The sequence below is a fragment of the Equus przewalskii genome, chromosome X (assembly GCF_037783145.1).
Source record: "Equus przewalskii isolate Varuska chromosome X, EquPr2, whole genome shotgun sequence".
In the NCBI taxonomy this organism is placed as follows: domain Eukaryota; kingdom Metazoa; phylum Chordata; class Mammalia; order Perissodactyla; family Equidae; genus Equus; species Equus przewalskii.
In genome coordinates, this window is record NC_091863.1 from 30,606,673 (window position 1) to 30,613,830 (window position 7,158).

A 7,158-nucleotide genomic window follows, 5' to 3' on the forward strand; every position below is an offset into this window, starting at 1 on the left:
GGCAGCTAACGTTTAGAGAATAAAAAAAAATTAAAAAACATGAAAGACTCTAAATAGATATACTGGGGCAAATACTAAGCCAAAGAAGGCTGGTATAACTAAATTACTATCTGAGAGATTTTTAAGACAAAAACATATTTAGGAGTATTAAGTGTTTTTACTTATTGATAAATAATTCATTAGGAAAATAAAATTATTCTGAACCTATGTATATCTAATAATGGAGCCTCAACATAAATAATGCAAAGTTTGAAAGAATGGATCACAGAAATTGATAAATTCATACTTCTCTCAGAAATTGATGGATGAGACAGACTTAAATTCAATAGAAAAAGATGATTTGAATAAGAAAATTAGTAAAATTGACCTGAAAAAACATAAATAGAACTCTGAACCCCCAAAACTGAGGGGATGTAAGTTATTATTAAGCATACAAGGAACACTTAAAAAGCTGACCATGTGCTAGGCCACAAGAAACACAAAAAACCCCACACAGGACAAATTCTCTAAACAAAAGGCAATAAAAGTAAAAATAAATATCCAAAAAACAGTCTCAAACACCAAAACACTTGGAAACTAAAAGCACTCACATAAATATTTTATGGAGAAAATAAAAACCCTAAGGTAAATGATAAAATATTAAGAACTAAATATAAAAACAAAAATAATACATATTTAAATGTCAGGAGGATGTTAAAGCAAGTCTTTAGAGAGAAATTTATAGCATTAAATGAATGTATTAGAGAATAAGAAGGATTAAAACTTAATAAAATGAGCTTTCAAAACAAGAGTTAAAAGAATAATAATGGACTAAACATGAAGACAAAAGAAAGAGGGAAATAATTGCAATAAGAGAAAACACTAATGAAATAGAGAAAAAGAACACTAGGATTAGTAAAGTCAAAACTCAAGTTTTTGAAAAGACTATTAAAATGACAAACCCTAGTCCAATCAGTCCTCAAAAAAGTAAAGACAAGACAAGAAAATGAAGGTATAAATAAACAATATTAGGTGCAGATACAGAATTAGAGATGAAGTAGTTTTTAAAAATCATAAGTGAATACTATGAACAATGCAATTCAAATAAATTCGACAATGTAGACGAAATAGATAATTCTGTAGAAAAACACATACAACTGAAGAATAAGTTCAATGAGGTGAAAAACCAGAATAGAGTTATAATGATGACAAAATGGCACTGGTAGTCAAACATCTCCCTACCTACTCTCTCCCCAAAATATATTTTCAGCTTGCTAGCTAAAATATGCCAAAACTTCAAAAACCAAATAATACCTATCTATTAAAAACTCCTCCGGAAAATAGAGAGGGGTGACTCCCCAACTCATTTTATGAAGCAAATATAACCCTGATTATTAAAACCACATAAAGATGGTACAAAACAGAAAAATTATAGGCAAATGTCACTAATGCACATAGATGCAAAAATCCTAAATAATACATTAGCAAACTGAATCTAAAGAAGCATTTTAAAATAATGTCATATCAAGTAAGATTTATCCCAAAACCTTGTAGAAGATTTAACAATAGATAATTTATTAATTGAATTCATCACATTAACAAATTAAAAGAACAGTATCATATGATAACCATGATAAGTGCAGGAAAAGCATATGATAAAATCAATCAATTAATCATTCATGATATCTTTAAAAATAATGCCTTCCAAATACTCAGAGCAAACATCAAACTTAATGCTGTAATGTTACAAGCATTCCTCTTCAGCCTGGAAGAAAAACAGGATACTTCTTATAAGTGCTGAAGATTCTAGCAAGAGCAGCAAGATAAAAATCTGTCCTACCATTATCAAGACTCATAAAGCTATATCTATTCAAAAAGGGCGGTATTGGCACAGGCATAGACAAATGGATCAAAGAAACAGAACAGCTCAGAATGGAGAGCTCACCATGTGGAGAAAGAAAATAAAGTTATATGTACAGAAATTAGGCTCAAATACATTAAAAACCTGAATATAAAAAATTAAATATTTAAAAGAAATACTTCTATGACATCACAGCAGGGGAAGATGTCTTAAGATACAAAAAGCATACACACACAAAAGGAAAAGATTAGTACATTTGACATGACAGTTTATAAACAAGCCAAAAACTAGAGTAAGATATTTCTGATGCTTATAACCATAAAATAATTAATCCTGAATATGCAACAAATTAAATCAATAAGAAAACAAATCATCCAATTAAAAATGAGCAAGGATGATAGCAGGAAATTCACAAAAGGGCAAACTTGAATTGACTGTAAACAAATGAATACACACTCAGTTTCAAGATACAGAACATTTCCATATCACAAGTATCTCTCATGCTACTTTTTTGTTTTTGGTGAGGAAGATTGGCCCTGAGCTAACATCTGTGCCAGTCTTCCTCTATTTTGTATGTGGGTCACCACCACAACATGGCTTGATGAGTGGCGTATGATCTATGAACTGTCTGACAAAGAATTCAGAATAATACTGTTAAAGAGCTTCGGCAAACTAAAAGAACAAACAGACAGAAAACTAAATAAAATTAGGAAAACAATGCATGACCAAAATGAGAAGTTCAACAAAGAAATAGAATCTATCAAAACAAAGAAAGCCTAACAGAAATCTAGAGCTGAATAATTTAATGACTGAACGAAAGAATTCAATAGAAATCTTCAAGAGCATATTCAACCAAGCAAAAGAACCTGAACTCAAACACAGGTCATGTTAAATTAACCATTTAGGGGAGCTAAAATAAAAAAGAATGAAAAACAGTGAAGAAAGCCTACCAGAATTATGGGACACAATGAAGAGAAACAACATACTCGATATTAGAATCTCAGAAGGAGAAGAGAAAGAGAAGGGACAGAAAATCTATTTAAAGAAATAGTGGCTGAAAACTTCCCAAACATTGGGAGAGGAATGGACATTCAGATACATGAGGCTCAAGGGACCCCAAACAGATTGAACCTGAAAAGGGCTTCACCAAGACACATTATAATTAAATTGTCCAAAGTCAATGGCAAAGAGATTTTTGAAAGCATCAAGAGAAAAGAGACTCATCAAACATGAGGGAGCACTCATAAGATTATAAACAGATTTCTCAGCAGAAACTTTGCAGGCCTGAAAAGGGTGAAATGATATATTCAAAATATTGAAAGAAAAAAACTGGCAAACAAGAATACTATACCTGGCAAAGTGGTTCTTCAGAAATGAAGGCGAGATAAAGACTTTCCCAAACAAACTAAAACTGACCGAGGTCATCACCACTAGACCTGCCTTACGAGAAATGCTAAAGGGCATTTTACGGACTGAAATAAAAGGAAGCTAATTAACATCATAAAAACATGAATGTCTAAAACTTATCAGTAAAAGTAAATATATAGTCAAAGCCAGATTCTCTAATATTGTAAAGCTGCTATGTAAATCACTTACAACTGTAGTTTAAAAGTTGAAAAAAACCAAATGTATTAAAAATGACTATAACTATAATAATTTGCTATTGGATAGACAATATAAAAATGATGTAAATTGTGTCATAAATAACCTAAAGTGTGATGGGGGAGAAAGAAAAGTGACATTTATGTATGCTCTTCAAGTTGTTTTTATGTTTAAAATTGTATGATATAACTATAAGATATTTTATTTAAGCCTCATGGTAACCACAAAAGAAAAACCTGTAATAGATACACAAAAGATTATAAGAGACAAAGTATACCACCACAAAAAGATATTAAATCACAAAAGAAGACATCAAGAGAGAAAGCAAGGGACAAAGGATCTATAAAACAGAAAACAATTAATAAGGCAATACTAGGTCTTTACCTATAAATAATTATTTTAACATAAACAGATTAAATTCTCCAATCAAAAGGCATATAACGGCTGAGTCGATAGAAAAAAACAAGATTCAAAAATATGCTACCTACAAGAGATTTGCTTTAGCTTTAAGGAAACACATAGGCTGAGAATGAAGGGAAAGAAAGATATTCCAAGCAAATGGTAAACAAAATAAAGCAGCAGTAGCTATACTTACATCAGACAAAACAGGCTTTAAGCTAAAATTGTTACAAGAGACAAAAAGGTCATTACATAAAGATAAAGGGGTCAATTCATCAAAAAGATATAACAAATGTAAATATTTATTAACCCAACATCAGGGCACCCACATATAAAAAGCAAATGCTAACAGAAATAAAAGGAGAAATAAACAGCAATATAATAATAGTTGGGAACTTTAATATCCCACTTTCAACAATGGCTAGACCATCCAGACAGAGAATCAATAAGGAAACAATGGATCTGAACTATAGACTAAATGGAACTAACAGATATGTACAAATGGACCTTAACAGATATTTTTCCAAAGAAGATCTACAGTGGCCAACAGGTACGTGAAAAGGTGCTCAACATCAATTGATATCAGGGAAACGCAAGTTAAAACTACCATGAGATATCACCTCAAACCTGTTAAGATGGCTATCATAAAAAAGACAAGAGATAGCAAGTGCTGGAGAAAAGGGAACTCAGGCACTGTTGATGGGAATGTAAATTGGTAAAGCCTTTATGAGAAACAGTATGGAGCTTCCTCAAAAAATGCAAAAGTAGAACTACCATATGATCCACCAATCCCACTTCTGGGTATACATCCATCCAAAGGAAATGAAATCATCATCTCAAAGAGCTATCTGCACCCCCATGTTCATTGCAGCATTATTTATAATAGCCAAGACATGGAAACAAATTAAGTGTCTATTTATGGATGACTAGATTAAAAAGTGTGATATATATATATGAATATTATTCATCCATAAGCATAAAGAAATCTTTCCATTTGTGACAACACAGATGGACCTTGAGGGCATTTTGCTAAGTGAAATAAGTCAGAGAAAGACAAATACTGTCTGATCTCATTTATATGGGGAACCTAAAAAACCCACCAGAGCCATCCCTGATGGCCTAGTGGTTAAAGTTTGGCATGCTCCACTTCGGTGGCCTGAGGTCAGTTCCTGGGCACGGAACCACACCACCCGTCTGTCAGTAGCCATGCTGTGGTGGTGGATCACATAGAAAAACTAGAAGGACTTGCAACTAGAATATACAGCTATGTACTGGGGCTTTGGGGAGGAAAAAAAAAAGAGGAATATTGGCAAAAGATGTTAGCTCAGGGCAAATCTTCCTCACCAAAAAAAAAAAAAAAAAAAAAACCCACCAAATTCATAGAAACAGAGAGTAGATTGGGGATAGCTAGGGGTGGGGGTGGGGTGGGGGGAATGGGTGAAGGTGGTCAAAAGGTACAAATTTGCAGTTATAAGATGAATAAGTTCTGGGGATCTAATGTATAGCACGGTGATTATAGTCAACAATATTATACCGTATACTTGAAGAATGCTAAGAAAGTAGATCTTAAAAGTTCTCACCGGGGCTGGCCCAGTGGCGCAGTGGTTAAGTTCGCATGTTCCGCTTCTCGCTGGCCTGGGGTTCGCCATTTCAGGTCCCGGGTGCAGACATGGCACCGCTTGGCAAAAGCCATGCTGTGGTAGGTGTCCCACGAACAACGTAGAGGAAGATGGGCATGGATGTTAGCTCAGGGCCAGGTTTCCTCAGCAAAGAGACGAGGTTTGGCAGTAGTTAGCTCAGGGCTAATCTTCCTCAAAAAAAAAAAGTTCTCACCACGTGCACAAAAAAATGGTAACTGTGAGGTGAAAGATGTCTTAACTAGCCTAATTGTAGTAATCATTTTGCAGTATATACGTTTATCAAATCTTAATGTTGTGTACCTTAAACTTACTCGATGTTATATGTCAGTTATCTTTCAATAAAGTTAGGGAAGAAATAAAATAAAAAATATTGATCTTACCAAAGAACTCGCTCTTTGTTTAATTTTTTCATTATTGTTTCTTTGTTTTCCATTTCATTGTTTTCTCCTCCTTTCTGTTATTTCTTTCATTCTGTTTCCTTTGGGTTTATTTCGCTCTTCTTTTTCTAGGCTCTTGAGGTGGAAACGTGGTTTATTGATTTGAAGCTTTTCCTCTTTATTATATAAACATTTAGCTTTATAAGTTTCCTAATCGGCACTGGGTTAGCTGCACCCCACAAATTTTGATATACTGTATTTTCATTTTGTTAAATATATTTTTTATTTCCCTTGATTCTTTCTCTTTGACTAATGGATTATTTAGAAGTGTGTTGTTTAGTTTTTCAATGTTTACGCATTATCCTCATCTTTCTGTTATCAATCAGTAGTTTGATTCCATGTGGTCAGACAATATACTCCATATGATTTAAATTTTTAAATTTGTTGAGGTTTGCTTTATGGTTTAGGATATACTTTATATTGGCATATCTTCTGTGGGTATTCAAAAGGAATGTGTATTCTGATGTTGTTGGGCAAAGTATTCTATAAATGTCAATTAGATCACTTTAGCTGATGTTGTTAAATCCTTCTATATCCTTGCCGATTTTCTGTCTAGTTGTTCTATCCACTATTAAGAAAAGGGTGTTTAAGTCTCCAACTATAATTGTGGATTTTTCTATTTCTTCTTTCAGTTCTGTTTTTGCTTCTCATATTTTGTAGCTCCTTCGTTTGGTGCATACTCATTTAAGATTTCTATGTTTTCCTGGTGGACTGACACTTTTATCGTTATAAAATGTCCCTCTCTGTCTCTAAAAAATTTCTTTTCTCTGAAATCTACTTTATCTAATATTAATATAGCCACTCCTTCTTTCCTGTGATTAAGATTTGCATGATACATCTTTTTCCATCAATTTACTTTCAACTTGCCTATATCATTGTAGTTGAAATGAGTTTCTTGTGGACAGTGTAAGAGTTGGGTCATATTTTTAAATTGATTCTGTTAATCTCTGCCTTTAATTGCTACATTTATACCACTTCCATTTAAAGTAATTACTTATATATTAGGGCTTAAGTCTGAGATTCTGCTTTTTGCTGTTTGCTCTTTTCTGCTTTCCTGTTGGTTACTTGAACATTTTTCAGAATTCCATTTTGATTTCTCTATAGTGCTTTTGAGTGTATCACTTTGTATGACTCTTTTAATCATTGCTTTAAGTATTACATTATATATACATAACATCTCACAGTCTACCTATGCTATTTTACTAGTTCTAGTGACATGCAGAAGCCTTACCTCCCTTTA